General features: G+C 41.8%; 1 long non-coding RNA gene across 5 annotated transcripts; it reads right to left on the bottom strand.

Moving 5' to 3' along the window:
• Window positions 1-925: 925 nt before the first annotated feature.
• Window positions 926-16,739, bottom strand: LOC117796770. 5 transcript variants are annotated; one of them, XR_004621429.1, is made up of 5 exons: window positions 16,232-16,739; window positions 14,177-14,358; window positions 9,299-12,351; window positions 8,899-9,175; window positions 926-4,407 (listed from the first exon to the last, which is right to left on the bottom strand). It is a non-coding gene; the product is annotated as an uncharacterized LOC117796770 (long non-coding RNA). The 5 variants fall into 5 exon arrangements; XR_004621427.1 differs by having other exon boundaries at window positions 926-9,175; window positions 9,299-9,629; window positions 9,758-12,351; XR_004621426.1 differs by having other exon boundaries at window positions 926-9,175; window positions 9,299-10,018; window positions 12,198-12,351; window positions 16,232-16,686.
• Between the last annotated feature and the right edge of the window lie 260 nt (window positions 16,740-16,999).

The following is a 16,999-nucleotide window of genomic DNA, read 5'->3' as shown; positions in this document are numbered from 1 at the left end:
TCAAGAGACAATGGTGGGACAAGCACAGAATAGACGTTCCCATTTCAAAAGAGAAAAATTGGAAAGAAGGCAAGGGTAATGGGTCCCAAGCAAGTCCAAAACCTAGCAAGGCAAATTCCAGGAGATCTTACAGTTCAATAATCATCATCTTTGGCTCAACGCTCTGCCCTCCAGGCTCACTGTGGTGGCAGCGTCATCCCCATGGCTGCACAATGTGCATGCCTCTTTGCAGGGATGGGGGACGACAGCCCATGCTGTGACTCTCTGCAGTGGCCCCATCCTTTCACACACAGAGGTAGAAATAGCCTTGTCCCTCCCTCTTCCCTCCAGACCCCTGGCCTGTGCACTCTGGGCCTGGGGTGGGAGTGGCAGCACTGCTGGTCTCTGAATTGCCTTTTTGTCCTCCTTGCCTCTTCTGGAAGGATAGAACACATTTGTAGCCAAATAGTTCTATGGTCCCATCTTGTAGAATCTAAGAAGTCCAACAGCTTTCATTCATCCCCTCCCAATTTTCCCTGTCCCCTTTAGTTCAAACTGGCAGGGTCTCGGCTGATATAATCCCATCTCCTCTGGCCTCTCCTAAAAAGCTTGATTAGACACATGAGTTGCACCCATGATCCTTTACCATGTGGTTGCTCAGCCACACCCTTAGGGATCTCTTTAGAGCAAATTTAATTTTTTTGCAATATGTATAGCCTGAGAATTTTCCAAACCTCCAAGTTCTGGTTCCTTTTTGATTAACATTTCTGTCTCCACTGATCTTTCCCCTATTGCATTTTACTGTAAGCCTTAGGAGGGACCAAGCCACTCTTTCAACACTTGACTTAGAGAGCTCCTCAGCTAAATAGAGCATTTCATCCCTCGCAAGTTCTACAAAACACAAGAACACTAGAACACAAAACACTAGGACATGAGCACAATTCAGTCAAGCTCTTAGTGTTTTATAACAAGGATTGCCTTTCCTCCGGTTTCCAGTTACGCGTTCCTTATTTTCATCTGAAACCAAACCACAATGTTTTTACCATCCATATTTCCACCAACATTCTGTTCATGATTATTTTATGGTGTTCTTTGAGAAGACGGAAGCTTCCTGTATAGGTCTTCCCAGACTAATACAGTCACAGTGGAGATGAGACCCAGGGGCTGATTCAAAACTGAGCCAAAGAACATTTCTAGGACTCCTTTTCCTGTAGCTAACTTACTTTCCATTCTCCCAAACTTCTTTTTATTCTAGCCATGATTCCTGCCATACTTGGGTTAATGTTTTTTTGATCTTGGGTTCCTAGTGTTCCAGGGCTGAAAGCCATTACTTTTTCTTACCATATAGAAACTTAATATCTTGGGGTGCCTGGGTGGCTCAGTCATTAAGCGTCTCCCTTCAGCTCAGGGCGTGATCCCAGCGTTCTGGGATCGAGCCCCGCATCAGGCTCCTCCGCTAGGAGCCTGCTTCTTCCTCTCCCACTCCCCCTGCTTGTGTTCCCTCTCTCGCTGGCTATCTCTTTCTGTCAAATAAATAAAAAATCTTTAAAAAAATTTAAAAAAATAAAAAAAAGAAACTTAATATCTTTGCTTGGCATTTTCTTAGTAGTTGTGCCGTCTCCTGAATTATTTTATGCTGTGAGGCAGAAATAGACTACAGCAGAGGGAAGCAGTACTGAGTGGTCTGGCCTGTCAGGAGTTGGTTTGGCTCACTCTGGGACACCCTTGAAAGGCTGATATATGGAAGGAGAAAAAGGCCTACATGCTAATCTTGTTTTTGCTACCAAGTAGTTGTGTGACCTTGGACAAGTTGACTCATCTCACTGGTCCTGAATTTGTTTATCTGTTAAATAAAATTTGGGGGTTAGGTACATTCATTCTTGCTCTAAAGTTCTATGATTCACATGTTTTGCAACAGTGAGGGGAAAAAAAGAATCCCTGACCTTTGAATGCCTCCAAGGCACCATCCTTCCTGTAGCCTAGAGAGCCGTGGCTTGTGCTCTATCAAAAAGTGAATATCTTTTTCTTTTGTATTTAAAATACTGTTTGTGATTTCATACTAATTAGCATTACATATAAGTGCAAGGCCAGGTAACATTTATACATTGTTCACAGGATATGGAGATTATTCTTTATGCCAAAACAAGTGACTAGAACAATTATCAAAGGGTGTGAATAGTTCACTGTTGTGCTTAAAAAATATTTATGCAAGTTGCATTCATTTAATATATATTATACATTATATATATCTATATATACACACACACATTTAATATATATATGTATATAAACTTAAAAAGTTGTGGAAAAGCAGGGTCCACAGGTTATGTTTCGATATGCATTGTAATACAACACAAATGATGGAGAACATAAAAAAAATTCTCAAATACAGAATCAAGCAACCGAAAGTTTCCACTAAGAGATTAAAACACCGATTCCAGCAGTTAGTGAGATCTAGAATGAAATTTCCAGGCTCTGTTTCAACTTTGCATCATCGTACACACACAGTCAAAGAGAACCAGTTCCAGAACACACTGTAACCAGTGCGATTTTTTACATGTCAACTCACCCTCCAGAAACACCTAGGATTCTTTTTACCCACCAAGCGTCTCGGATTATGGAATTTACATTGATTTGTGACATCACTTTGACAAAGGGGAAAAATCCTATATTGAGTATAGGTTTAAATTTGTATTTACATTAGAGAAAGTTAATTGAAAAGACGAGAAAATTTCATAAAAAATTAAGAAGTGTCAGTTTTCTCTCTGGGGAATTAGACCCACCGCTTTCTTCTCCTGCTGCTTTCTAAAAATACAGAAAATAAAAAGATTTGACTCTTTTAAAATTCAAACATCAACCATGAAATGCAATGATTTTGGCAGAGAAGGAGATTTTGGAAATTTGGGACATGTTTCAAATAAATTAACACTTCGAATTCTGTTGTGACTGTGAGTCTTTCTCAAACTAAAACTGTTCTCATAACACTGCTTTTGTTCTCTTCATTTTTCACTTTCTTGTTCTTTCCCCTCTCATTTATTTACTTTATGAGAGTTTCAGTCATTGGCAATACTAAGAGAAAAATACATTTCAAGTTCCAAATATGAATCTAGTTATACCTTGAAATGCTCTCTTTCCCTTTTGATACCAAGTCCCCAGTTTCTGGAATTAAATTTAAGTGTGCTCAGTACCAAGCAGCGTCAGATATGCTCTACTGTTAAATGGTTGACTAACATGTTCATGACAATTTTATACTGAACTGTGTACAAATATCTCAATATATCAAAATTGCTTTTGTCAGAGTTTAACTAAGTAATCCATGCTATATGTACAAAATCCCCTTTGTTGAAAAATAAGGGGCTTTCTCAACTAATAAACAAGAAAGTTTTCAGAAATCATAGTTCGTTAAAATGACCCTTTTTGGGCAAAGTTACTTCAGATGAGGAAATTTTATGCTAGAAATAAAATTCCAAATGAATCTTTTCTTAAATTAAAAAAATCATGTGCCAGGGTGTGTTAATGTTATAGATTCTTATCTTAGAAGCTTTTAAAGCAGTCGGTTAATGCCCACTGAAACAATGGGAACCCAAAAGATACAGACAATAATCATGTTAACACATTATAATCTAATTACCAAGAAAAGCAGATATTGAGAAATAAAAATTTTCAAAAGGCTAATTTCTTGCTCATAGTCAGCAGATGGACTTTGCATGGGGTCATATAGGGATACATGCACCTATCTACTCCCAACTCCACCTTTTCTAGAAGGCCCTCTGGGAGAAAGAAATTGGAGATGGTACCTTGTACGTTTCTATTTGCCAAGCTGGGAAGAAGTACACATCACTTTGCTCCCATTCTGTTGGCCATAAGTTAGTCACATGATGACATCTAATTGCAAGGGAGGTGAGAATACGTAACCTAATTATGTTTCCAGGAAAAGGAAAAGAACATGACCATGGGTGAATGCCAGCAAAGTGGGGATACTAAGGCACCAGCTTGCCTTGATGCAGTCTGACGTGGATAGCCCCTGGGAAGCTTCTGGATCTCTCTCTTCCTGCACAGAGGTTCTTGCATACCAGTTTGGGCCTGTAAGCTGTAGTGAAAAATATGTTCTGTGTTTGAATAGCGGCCATGCTCATTCTTTCACTCATATGTTCATTCAGCAAATAGTGATGAACATCACATTTCGACTCAGAACTGTGCATCTGCATTTACAAAAATATAAATATTTCACGGTCCAAGTCCTCAAGGAGCTCACAGTCTGGTACAAGAGCCAGGGCAACTGCAGGAAAAACGGTCATCCACAGCAGTATGTGGTAAATAGCATAGGAGAGGAACACCACGTTACAGAATATCTCGTATGGAGAACACGGATTTATTTATGGTGTTTTCCGCAGGCATCAGAGAAAAGCGAGGGTCTTACAGATGGGTCTGTGATGGAGAAAGAGAGCAGAGAGTGAGCAGAGATGGGTGGAGAAATGAAATGACATGATGCTGAAGATGGAAGGATGGAAGTCAGGGAAGCCAACCCCATGAAGGCCTTGAAGAGTTTGTACCGGATTTGTTAGAGAATGAAGGCCACTGACAGTCCTGGATATTTGGGCAGGCTGGCTTTCCAGGAGAAAGGGAACCCTAGTGTACCATACCCTCCGTCGTTGGCCCAGAGCCTTGCCTTGCCAATGCTGCCTGGTCACAGAAGGGATGAGGGAACAACTGTGCATGGCGTAGGTTCCTGGAAAGCAGACCAAACCCAGATCCACCAAGGGAAGGTGGTGGCGGTACTATGGCTAATCTTGCTGTGGACACTACCTCTCCTCAGGAACCCACACTCCATTGTTAGCAAACATTCCACTGACCTCTAGTGGTCAAAATGGTGCCCAACCGGTCCCACTTCTGTTCCACAAGTTTCTCCCCAGTGATATCTGTTGAGGAGGAAATTGCTTAGGATAGAGCTTCTCTTCTTGGGCCCTTGTTTTGTCCGGACTGGGTTTTTCCCTTTCATTCAACTAAATCTATTCACCACTCACTCTCTCAGCAAAGGTGCCTGGCCCAAGCTTCAGAGCTGGGGGAGACAATGACACTTCAGGATGTGTCCGAGTTGGTCACAGCCAGCTGAAGCTCTTTTTTGCCTCGTAAAAATCTGGGTTGCAGTGAAGGATGTGCACAGACTAAAAGTTAGTATCCTACTCACAATTAAATTTTACCAGACTGTGAAGTGGGGTCCAAGTCTTCTAATAATAATCACTATTGCTAGACAATCACTATATGTCAGATGCCATTCCAAACACTTTAGATATAAAAATGCATTTAATCTTCACAAAAACCCCTGGAAGCAGGCACTGTTAACCTCCACTTGCAAGATGAGGAAATTGAAGCACAAGGGGGATAAGTAACTAGTTCAAGATTACACAGCTAAGCCCTGATGGAACAGACACCTGACCCAAACAGCATAATTGCAGAATCTGTGCTTTTAGCCACCACAGGATTTTGGCTCCCAGCATCATCGTGGAATAGCCACGGGACATTTCTAAGGTCTCTGGGTCTCTGCTTCCTCATTTGCTACATGAAGGAATTGAACTAGAGCAGAGATTTCAGACTTTGCTTAGAAGGGAACAGACAGAGATAACAGGGAACAGACAGATAACAGGTAACAGAACATTTGCTTTAACTAAAGCAGAAGGCCCATAACCCACCTCACTCCTCCTTCCCTCCCTTTTCCAACGGGGCTCTTAAACTCCAGGGAACTGGAGGGCAACAAGGAATTGTTTAGCTAGTATTTATTTAGTGCTTATTGTATTTCTCTCATTGCATTAGGTGTTTTAGAAATGTTGGACACTTAATCTTCACAAAAAATCTCGTGAAGTAGCTTTTAATGATTCGCATTTGACAGATGAGTAAACCAAAGCAGTAAATATCTAGCCTGAAGTCACACAGCTAATAAGCAGCAAAACTGGATGCAAGTCCAGGTCTGTTTGACCCCAAAGCTCATGCCTTTCACAGCAAACTTTGCGTTCCCTCAGATAGTGAGACTATGTCCTGGGGTTTCTTTTTCTTTTTTAAGATTTTTTTTAAATTAATTTGACAGAGAGAGAAACAGCCAGTGAGAGAACACAAGCAGGGGGAGTGGGAAAGGAAGAAGCAGGATCCTAGAGGAGGACCCCGATGTGGGGCTCGATCCCAGGACTCTGGGATCAGGCCCTGAGCTGAAGGCAGATGCTTAACAACTGAGCCACCCAGGTGCCCCTGTGTCCTGGGGTTTCAAGCCTACCCTCGAGTCTCTGTGCCAGCTAAGGAGAAGGTGACAATTATCCTATCTGCGGAGCAGTGGGGGACGTTGAAGGTAGAGATGAGCTTACAGGAAGAACCCAAATGACACTGGGGCATCCCCACTCCAGCTTAGGGTCACCTCAAGAAGACAGCTAGCCACCAGGGTCACTGACAACAAGAATAGAGGCCATCTCTGCCCTTACAGAATGTTTGTGTCAAAGGAAACTGTTCTTATTTAAGTTCCTCCTTTCAAGTCCCCTTTCTAGATGCTGGCTCCCACACTAGACGATAGTAGAAGGAGACGCCTTTGTCACCAGCCCAGACATGAGCTGCCTCTAGGAGGAAACTGCAACCCCTGGCTGAGCAGGGCTGTCACATCCGCCCATATCACCTAGCCCACTTGGTGGTTGCTTATCTCCACTTGGCAGGTAAGAAGAAATTGTTGGTTAGAGGCCCTCTGGAGGGCCCCTTTCTTGAAGCCATGTGTTCTTCAAATTTGTGGTTGTTGCTCTAAATCCAGGGTCTGGATAGAAAAGTGATTATCAGTGGGTCTTTGATGCCCTCTCCTAATTTAAAAAACAGCTGATTTCTAGTCAGTGCATCTTTATAGAAGAAAATCAGAAGACCTGAGTTCTAGCCCTCGTTCTGCTCTTACTAGCTCTATGAACTTGGGTAAGTCTTGTTTCCTCTCTGGCTTACAGAGGGGCCTTACAACTGACCAAGTTCACCCAGTGAGCTAATGACACAGTTAGAACTTAAAACTAAGCCCCTATTCCCGCTTCAGTATCATGTGTTTGATGGATTCACTACCTCATTGGATTAATTCACGAATGCAACAAATGTTTATTAAGCTCTCCCTCTGTGCCAGGGACCATGCCAGGAACCAGGATTACTGTGATGAACAGAAAAACACACTCCAAACCAGAGGGAAACTCTGAAACCATCAAGTTGCTCATTTTCTTTTTTTTTTTTTAAGATTTTATGTATTTATTTGACGGAGAGAGCAAGAGAGCACAAGCAGCAGAGGGAGAGGGAGGAGCAGGCTCCCCGCCGAGCAGGGAACCCCATGCGGGACTCGATTCCAGAACCCTGGGATCATGACCTGAGCTGAAGGCAGATGCTTAACCATCTGAGACACCCAGGCACCCTGCTCATTTTCCATTAAAGATGAAGATAAAGAAAGTGATGTCCAAAGGGGGAAGCATAGTGAGTTGATCAAGGTCACAGAGAAAGTAAAGTGGTATAAAATAACCTTGACGCATGGTGAGCATGAAAATGGACTCTGTAAATTAAGTATATTTAGCTGAGTTTTGTGTACGTAGGGGACAAAAGGGCCGATAAAAAAAAATGAGAAGGGGGGAAACAAGCCTTATTTGGAAGCCCAGAAGTCATAGGCTGAGAGGTCAGTGCCAAACGAATGCAGGCAAGTCTTTTATTCCCCACTGTGGCTTTTTGTTCTCTAAGAATAGTAGGAATTTCTGTGTTCAGAGAAGTGTCCAGTATAAAGTGCGATTTCCCTAATATGAACTACAGCTGGGAGTGAAAGCAGGGAAAATGATACTGGGGCAAAGTTTAGAGAAGTTGTTCCCCTATAAAGTCGTTGCTCAAATGCTGGCCGTGTGGTAAAGAGCAAAATGCCCTTGAGTGGTTTTCTGACTGTCTGAGCTTGGCAAGTCTAAGGATGCATCTGAGGGTGGTGGACAATAAGCTCCTAGGAGACACACAATCTGATCGTATGTTAGAGCCAACACTTTGTGCTTTGTGATCACAAGAAACGTGTTGCCAGCTGATTTCTGGCGATAAACATTTCTCCCCTCTTGTAACCTGAGCAGTACAGTTCGAGACTGGGAGCAAGCTGGCTTTATCTGAATGAACCCATACACAGTTCTGAAGCTCACCATTTTATCTTTTTTTTTTAAAGATTTATTTATTTTAGAGAGAGAGAGTGTGTGTATATGTGACTGGGGGAAGGGGCAGAGGGAGAGGGAGAGGGAGAATCTCAAGCAGACTCCCTGCTGAGTGCAGAGCCCTCCTGGAGGCTCCATCTCACTACCCCTGAGGTCATGACCTGAGCCAAAATCATGAGTCAGATGCTTAACCGACTGAGCCACGCAGGTGCCCCATGAAGCTCACCATTTTGAATTAATGTATCATAAACTAAAACATCATACCTTAATTTATCTTTCCTGTAAATGTTGATTTTAATTGTTCTACACCAGATTATTTTTAGCATCTGAATTATTGGATATGACTGTGGTTGAAATAAGCTCTGAGATAAATTCAAAGAGACGCAGAATAAAGGTTGAATTCACTCTGTGTGGGCTACTTACATAGCCATCACCTTCATCATTCGCTTACTCACTTCCTTACAAGAAATGATCAAGCACAGTCTAGTGGAGGAAATAAATGCATGAAGAGAATAGTTCAGTATAAGGTGATACATGCTCTCAGAGAAGCATACTTAAAGTGTGATTGATGGTTAAAGCTATACTTTTTAGAAAAGACAAAGCGTTTTCACTTCCCTGTATCCTAAACCCCTACAAAAAAGAACACATTTTATGCCAACTTGCATGGCAGCAATATGAAGCACAAAGTAATTATCCCCATTAGAGCAAGAATTCAGTGTTTCTGACGTCCTAACCACCCCCCACTCACCCTCCAACAGCTCCAGCCTGGTTCCTCTGAGGAGAACGTCCAGCCTCAGTCTGGAGAGCCAGTGCTCCTTTATGTCTCAGGTTTCTCCCGAGAGTGCTAGGCTTTGGCCCAAGGAACCATGGGGACTGGTTCTTGCTGACATTTCTTGACTGAGCCCCTGCAATGCTTCCCAGTCATGTGTTCTCACCAGTATGTTCCCAGGTTCCCGGATGGAACTCAACTTCCTTGAACATTAACCCCAGAGGAGTGATGATGGTGTCTTGAAAGGCAAGAGTGCCTGGAGAACAAACAGAACCAGGAAGTGAGAAAATTGGGGTTGCAGAAGAAAATGGAGTGAAGAAAAGGAGGAGTCAAGACAAGGAAAGGGATTTTACGGTTTCTGGATCTAGTCACATCCTACCTGGTTGATGCCCACACCTCATTTGGCTTAATGATGATCCACCATGATGAAGGAGTACGTCTTGGCCCTGAGGATTCGTGGTTGAGCTAGACCACAGCTGCAGTCTCAGGCTGAATCCATCTGTGGAGGTCGGCCCGGGGTGACCTTGGCCTCTTCCAAAACCTGTTCAGTCAGACCAGGCTAAAGGATGGGGGGAATGGTAGGAGGCCAGATGGCAGGGGCTAAAGCCAGGGTGGATGCTGTGGCTGATGGGTTCAGGGCTCCTGGCTGGACTTCTGTTCCTGTCCCGGCCAAACTCTCTTGCTTGTGGCTGGCAGGAGGAACTGAGTGGCTGTGGGGAATTAGTAATGAGATACGGAGTCATTCACCTCCAGGTCACTAGTTCAAAACCAGGTCAACACTGAGTCAAAGTTCCCAGCCAGGGGGGGCATGGTGAGTGGCTTGAAGGCAGATATTTACCCTCCCAGTAGACAGCTCAGGCGGGTCAGCCTGGGCCACAGGGCAAGGAGCTCTGTCCCTGGTGACATGCTGTGCAGGCCAGAGGGGCCTCCACGTGGGGCTTGTCCTTCTGGCTCCATTCTCTCCAAGACCCGGATTCCTGCCTCCAGGCCAGGTCGCACTCATATATGCTCACATAGGGCTCCGCATGTCAAAAGAATCCAGGTAGGCAGCACTCAGATCATCTGGCGATAGCTCTGGTCCTTAGAAATCTCTGGCTCTCTGAGGTCAGAGACCACGTCAATAGTATAGACAGACATATAGCACTCTTTAGCACATCCCAATTTTATTAGCATTTTGCCTTATCGTTATCTAGTGTGTTTATTTATTTGTCTATTGCCTGAACCTTACCACTATTACCATGTAAGCTCTTTGAAAGCAGAGACCCCATCTATGCCTGGCACTTATTGGGTACTTAAGAATTGTTTACTGAATGAATGAATACATAAAATAAAGAATGAATCCCTGGTGCCTCACACAGAGTCTGGCAGAGAGGACATGCTCAAAGATGTTTGCTAAATAAATGAATAAATGAACTCATAGACCACAGAATGAAAGTTTTAAGAAACATTCACTCCTAGCATGCTAATGGTAACCATTTACTGCAGAAAATCAACAAGCTTTTCTCAACACCAAACTAAAATTCCCAAACCAAAAGCACAGTGCTTGGCTCACAGTAGATGCTTGGGAAGTGTTTCCTGAGTGAATGAACAATGGATGGATGGATGGATGGATGAATGGATGGATGGACAAGGGGATCAAACAAGGGGATCAAACATAGCATGAATGAAGCAAAACCCAAAAGATTTATGAAAGTTAATTTTTTCCTTTTCATTCAAAGTGTTGGCCTTTCGGTTTCCCTCTCTTGATCTGGAATGTTCTCACGTATTCAGTCTCAACCTAATTAATTTTTTTCAATCATTTATTCATTCATTCGTTTCTTCAGTATTCACTGTATGCCAGGCATATACAAAGACGAGTAAGACACAATACAAGTAGTGGAGTCAGACAAGTCTTGTAACTTTCTTCGTCTGCCATTTGGTTAAAGTATCTTTTATTTATTATACAACCTCTTGTCTACTCATTCATGTGTTCATTGGGCCCTTGCTCCCGTGCCAGTCCTATGCTATGGAGTTACAACAACGAGTAAGACAGTCTGGTGGTGTTTTGTATTGTTTTCACTATGTCTTGTAGCTATGCTGTCTTTCCTAGATTATAAGTGACTACTCATTCAGATACAGAAGTTGGGAATTATTCGTAAATCAGAACTACCTTCTAATAAAAATTACAGGCAGGGGTTATACTGAACGTATTTGTTCTGTATTGTGACTAACCTGACACCACTGACAATTAGCAGCTATGCAGAGATTTTCAATTATGAGACTGCTTATAACACCTGAAAGCATTATAATTTCAAGTTATATTTCTCCAGGCAAGAATTGAGTAGCCTTGCGATTGAATAAAATTGCTGTAACATCTCTGAGTGCCTACTATATGCCAGATATTGTACTATATATGTTGAGAATGATGGATAAAATCTTTCTCTGGCTCTCTAAAAGATGTAAGTCTAAAGATGTAAAAACACTTCGGTCAATATGATACGGATTATAAACAAGGTATGTTTGAATGCAATGGGAGCAGAGGGTTTGATTCATTACGTTTCGGGAAGTTGGAGTATGTTTTACAGTGCAGCCAGTGTTTGAGGTTGGCTTTGGCCAAAAAAATAGAAGTTTGTGAAAGGAGAGAAGGACCCTTCAGAAAGGTTCGGTATAGCTTAAGTCTGATGGTTGTAGATGTGTGGAAGTTTATAGAAGCAGGAGTAACTATGAGATGTCAGTGTGGCTAGAATATACGACATTCTCTTCAGCAGAGAATTTCTCAGGAAAGCATTTATGAGACAAACTAAAGGTTTCCTAAAGGTTAGGCTAAAGAGCTTGATTTTTAATGTCTGGGTAATAAAGAGTAATCAAATTAGTGCTTTTGTCTATTATGTCTTGGGGGGGTTCCCATTTCCTACAACATGACAAATTAGATGACCTGAAAACTCTCCTCTCTCAAAGTTTTTAGAAATGCTAAACAAAATATCTTTTAAAGAGTTTTTTTCTAAATGCAAAGCTGAGCTCACAAGAAAATAAAGAAGATCCCCACAAGGGAAAACAAGTAGGAGTTGAAAATGAGCACAGTCAGCAAGTGAACAGATGAGACAACCCTGGCTGTTGAGGCAGGTACTGAGAGGATTGAGTTTTTAGGCTTTTAGGATTCACTCTTTTAAATTTAGATTGGGTTTTTTAGGTCCACAGAACATTGAATATGAGGCCTTGAGTCTATACCAGGTAGAGAGTTAAAATTAAGGCCTTCATGTAAAGCTGGGAAAAATTTTATAAGGAAACATTCTGCTCACCTGCAAAGGGAGATGCCACATAATCTTGTCTGTTGAGCCTGGGCTATGAGTAGAAGAAAAAGAAGTGTCCCTTGTAATCTCATCATCACATTCTCACCTTCATATGGGTGGATCAGGGGTTTGCGTTTGCATTACTTGAATGGTCCAGGAGTCCCTAAGTCAATGAAGTAATGAGAAGTCATATTGGGTGGATGATACTCCATGGTGTACAAAATGGCCCTTGCAGGACACAAGCTTAGTGCAGATCACTCAGAATTCTCATGAGCAAGGTAGTGAACTCACAGCTCTGAAGTTATAGTCGCACAACCCACCCCTGGCAAATGTCAGCAGACACAACGAATAATAGCTGTAGAGCTCTAAGAAACATCATTCAGAAAATAGAACTATTGGTGAGAAACTGTATATCAGTATCTTCTAAAAATAATTAAAGATGGGGCCCCTAAGCAGCTCAGTCGGTTAAGTATCTGCTTTTGGCTCAGGTCATGATACAGGGGTCCTGGGATCGAGCTCCACATTGGGCTCCCTGTTCAGTAGGGAGCCTGCTTCTCCCTCTCCCTCTGCGCCCCCCTCCCAATGCTGGCTCTCTCTCTCTCTCAAATAAATAAATAAAATCGTTAAACAAATAGTAATAATAATTAAAGATATATAAAGGGAAAAAATGGAAAAAGTCATAAGACACTATGCGAAAAACCCAGACAGATTAGAAAAAACAAATAGAACTTAGGAAAACAAAAGTGTAGTAGTTGACATGGGTTAGACATAGCAAAAGCGAGAGTTGAAGAACTGGCAGCTTTCAGAAAACTGCCCCAAATGCATCAGAGACATAAAGAGAGAGAAAATACAAAAACAAGATTATGAGACATGGAGGATAGAATGAGGGTAAACATATGACTAATAGGAATTTCAGAAGGAGAATATTAAGAAAATGAGGAAATAACCAAAGAGAAAAAGACTGTGAATTTTCTAGAATCTATGAAAGAAATGAATCTTCAGAGGCAGGAAATGAGTTCTAAGAAAGATAAAATTAAATCTGTACTAAGTAACATCACAGAAAAAAATTTAAAAACCAAAATGGGGAACACCTGGCTGGCTCAGTAGGTAGAGTGTGCAACTCTAGATTTTGGGGCTGTGAGTTCGAGCCCCACGTTGGGTGTGGAGATAACTTAAAAAAATAAAATCTTCAAAAAAATTAAATAAATAGATCTTAAGAGTGCAAGAGAGAAATATGGATTGGTCACAAAAGAATGATAATTAGACTGATGACTGACTTCTCAAAAGCAGCAATGAAAGCCAGAAGTCAGTGGAATAATGTTTTTAAAGTGCTGAGAGAAATTAACCTTCATTTTTACCTCCTTCAACAATCATCTAAGAGCAAACAAAAATGAAGATATTTTCAAGCAATAACCAGGAGAATTTACTATTCAAGGACCCTGGTGGAGAGGATTTCTAGAAGTATGCATTTTAGGAAAGAAGAAATTGAACCCAGAGGGAAAAAATTAGAGGCAAGAAGAAATGGTAATTCAAAGAGATTGGTAAGCATCTAGGTAAAGCCAAAAAATGCATTCCTCAAAATCGCTCAAAAATAACAATAATGATAATAATAATAACAACAACAATAAAGTTGAGATGTAGAAAAATCAGGCAGAAGTACCTGAAATGCTGGATAGTGATAACATGTAAGGTCAAAACATTCTTAATTCCTTACATCATTTAGGAAGAGGCAGTGATATTAACTTTAGGGCCAACGTGCTTGACAAAAGTTGAAGGTTAACCATGAAAAGAGTAAAAACAGAACATGTAATTTTGAAATTAATGGAGGAAAAGGGAGAAATAACAGAAAACTTGATCCAAAAGAAGACAGGAAAAGAGCAAGAAAAGGATTTCACAAAGCAAAGTAAATAAAAAGTACAAAAAAGAAATAGTGAAAATAAATCCAAATATTTTAGGTAATACAATGTATTTAAGTGGATTAGACTCACTGGTTAAAAGACAATTATCAGGGGCGCCTGGGTAGCGCAGTCGTTAAGCGTCTGCCTTTGGCTCAGGGCGTGATCCCGGCGGCGTTCTGGGATAGAGACCCACATCGGGCTCCCTGCTGGGAGTCTGCTTCTTCCTCTCCCACTCTCCCTGCTGTGTTCCCTCTCTGGCTGGCTGTCTCTCTCTGTCACATAAATAAATAAAATCTTAAAAAAAAAAAAAAGACAATTATCAGGTTTGATACGAAAAAAAAGGGAAAAAGAAAACTTGCTTCTGCTATTTTCTAAATATATACCTACACCAGAAAGATTCAAAAAGGTGGAAAGTAAGAGGATAAAAAGAAATATACCAGGCAAGTACTAATCAAGACCAAACTGTAGCCATTCAACCGCTGCAGAGTAAATGTCTTTAAGGCTAAAAAAGAAAAAGAAAAAGAAAAAATAAGAGAGAGAGAGATCATTATATAATCATAAAAGGAGCAATTCATCAGATGATATAACAAATACAAATTTGTATTCATCTATTACAGATTCTCAAAATATATAAAAGCAAAAGTCAACTGAATTACAAGGAGGAGCTGACAAATCTTTATAGAATATTTTATTTTTAATTTTTTTCCTCGTAGGATATTTTAAAATACACCTTTCTGGTAATTTAAAGTGACATAAAAATTGGCATTGATTGCGGTGCCTGGGTGGCTCAGACAGTTAAGCGTCCCACTCTTGGTTTCAGTTCAGGTCATGATCTCAGGATCATGAGATCGAGCCCTGCCTCAGGCTCTGCACTCTGTGGGGAGTCCGCTTGAGATGCTCCCTCTCCCTCTGCCCCTCCCCCCACTCTCGCAAGTGCTCGCTTTCTCCAAAATAAATAAATAAATCTGTAAAAAATATTGGGTTTAATTTATAAGATCTGAGTGACATAATGAACAAGATTGATCTAGCATGTGTAGAATCCTGCACCCAACAACCGAAGAACGTGCATTTTTTCAAACACACAAGAAATGTTTGCAAAAATTAAGAAGGTTCTAAGCCACAAAGCAAGTCTCAACAAAGGGCCAAAGGATAAATATCACATAACTTACCCTTTCTGACCGAAAGCAAAAAAGTTTTAAATGAACAACAAAAAGGTAACTAAAGCAGCAACAACGTATGTTCCACATTTAAAGCATTTCTACACAATCCACAGGTCAAGGAAAAATTGTTAACAGAGATTAACAAATACTTAGAACAAAATCTGAAATTCTACTTAATAAAACTTGAGGGATAGCGGTGAGAAGGACTGAAAGCAGTAGGCACCTTTGCCCCTCAGAGTGTATTTGGCACCGTCTGGAAACATTTTTGTTGTCACAACTTGGGGCAGATACTACTAGCTTTGAGTGGGGAGAGGCCAGAGATGCTGTTATCCTACAGTTCAAAGGCCAGCCACCCACAATAAAGAATTATCTGGCCCCAAATGTCAGTAGGGCCAGTGTTGAGAGACCTGACTTGGAGGGGAAGTTATGGTTCTAAGGGTTATACAGGAGAAGAAGAATGGTAACGATGTTGGCAAAGTGAGGATGGATTAGAGACCAGAAGGCAGGCAAGTTAGTAGGTTGTTGTAATAATTAAGGTGGACAATAGTGGGGACTTAGTCTAAGGCAGTGGCAACAGGAAGGGAGAAAAAGAGAATTTTAGGGTGAATTAGCAGGATCTGGAAACAGACAAAGGAGAGAAAGGCATGAGAAAATGAGATGCGTCAGTAGGGACACCCCAGGGTAGAAACAAACTGCAAAACTTCACAAATTTCTTAGTCAACCTTGGTGGTCTCTTGGGGCTGATGTCGACAGGACGTCCACAAGCATCCAGCCCAGGGAACAGGGTCGAAGATCTGTGGCTGAGGGCATGGGTCCCCAACAGGGAAGTGAGGTGGATGCCCTGTCCTGGAAGGTGGGAAGCTGGCGGACACAGGCTCCCAGAGAAGGAGACAGCGGGGAGGGGACGTGCTTTCTGAAGAATCAGATATAAAAGCACCCGAGGCGAAGGTGTGAGTGGTGGAATTCACTACCCCCAAAGCCTTACCTTGTTCACGTGAACACGATGCGAGCCACTGAAGAAGTTTCCAATTCCACATGGTAGAGAAAAAGAAAGAGACCTGACCACATGTACCACAGCTCAGAGTTTCAAAGACCACATTTAAGGTGTGCTTCAAACAGCCATCGTGCAGCTAGAGCATGTCCCAGACTCGAGTCAGTGTAAACAGACTTGTATTTACTAGCAGGAAGCCTAAAATAGAAATCCTGTATGCAGCAAGCTCCTCTTCGTTAACGGTGTCTCTTCAACACCTAAGCGGCCATGGATCCCCATGGGACAGCTGGCGTCAGCTGTTAATACCAGAAACAGTGGCTGGCGGGCAGTTCTTTTTCTTTCACATTTCATGGGGAAATTCGAAGAAAGCTAGTCAGAGTCTGGCAACAGCACTGGTAGAGATGCTCAGGGAGTTCTCCCTTTGGACCTAGCCGGTCTCCATGGGCTGATGATCAGTATCTAAAGAACTCAAACAGGTGGCTGAGGGACCTTGAGGCTCGCTGTTCGAAAGACTGTTTACAATAGTCACGAACTTCTCTGAGCCTCGGAGAAACATCCTATGAGGTTTCGGACCTTATGAGGTTTGGGTTTTGTTTTGTTTTGTTTTGTTTTCCATCTAGATAAAAGACAATCTATTAATCAAAGTGGCTGGTAATTTTTATTTATTTGTTTCTCATCAGACTGTGTCTCTGAAGTACACATAGGTCTTTACTCGGTTTGTAGTGTGTGGAAGAGAGATACACAGACGCGGGGTGGCAGACA

This window comes from Ailuropoda melanoleuca, chromosome 16 (genome assembly GCF_002007445.2).
Source record: "Ailuropoda melanoleuca isolate Jingjing chromosome 16, ASM200744v2, whole genome shotgun sequence".
NCBI classification, from domain to species: Eukaryota; Metazoa; Chordata; class Mammalia; order Carnivora; family Ursidae; genus Ailuropoda; species Ailuropoda melanoleuca.
This window is presented reverse-complemented; position numbering and strand designations above follow the sequence as displayed.